The sequence below is a fragment of the Desmodus rotundus genome, chromosome 3, assembly GCF_022682495.2.
Source record: "Desmodus rotundus isolate HL8 chromosome 3, HLdesRot8A.1, whole genome shotgun sequence".
Taxonomy (NCBI): domain Eukaryota; kingdom Metazoa; phylum Chordata; class Mammalia; order Chiroptera; family Phyllostomidae; genus Desmodus; species Desmodus rotundus.
In genome coordinates, this window is record NC_071389.1 from 102,310,158 (window position 1) to 102,310,904 (window position 747).

Genomic DNA, 747 nt, shown 5'->3' on the forward strand with positions numbered 1-747 from the left:
CACAGGACACTAGGTTGAGTTGTGTTTCTCGCAGGCGTCCAGATATCAGCAAATTCCTTTTGGGTGTTTGTCCGAGTGGATGTCCAAGTGAAATTGGCAGTGGGTGTAGTGTGAATTTAAAAGCGCAAGTCCCGCGCCTTACCTAAACTTGTCAAACTGGGGCTGGATCGCAGAAATCTGCATTTTTAACCAGACCTCACATATCAGCATCATGCCCAGAAAGTGTGAGAATGAGTACGGTGTTACTCCCAATACAGAGCCCAGGGTGTGTTTGGTTGGTGTTCAGTGCAGAAGTGAATTTATGGAAGAGGCCGCTGGAGAGGGTTATTAAAGCGACAGGCAGTGCGAGATACTTCTGTAATCTAAAACCGCCTTTGGTTTATGCCAGTGTGGGAGTACAAAGGTTTATCCCAGTGTGGCTTATTAATAGCCACAAGAATGCACACAGAATGAATAAAATTTTACAATCTGGCTAAATTAAATCTATTAGAGAAATCAGTGAAAATGCTCAGGACTAGACCAGTTTCCCAGAAGTCACTTACATAGAGCATATGGCCCTGGCTGATCTCCCTCCAGAAGGAGACATTTAGACTTCAGTTACAGACCTGAAGTTGCTCCAAGCCATGCTAGATTTGGGCGTGCTGGAATAATATGCTGTCTGTAAGGCTCTCAAAGTTTCTAGGGTTAATCACTGTGATGAAATATTCATAAGAGAATAACGTGGGCTCGACAACAAAGAGCTCAAAG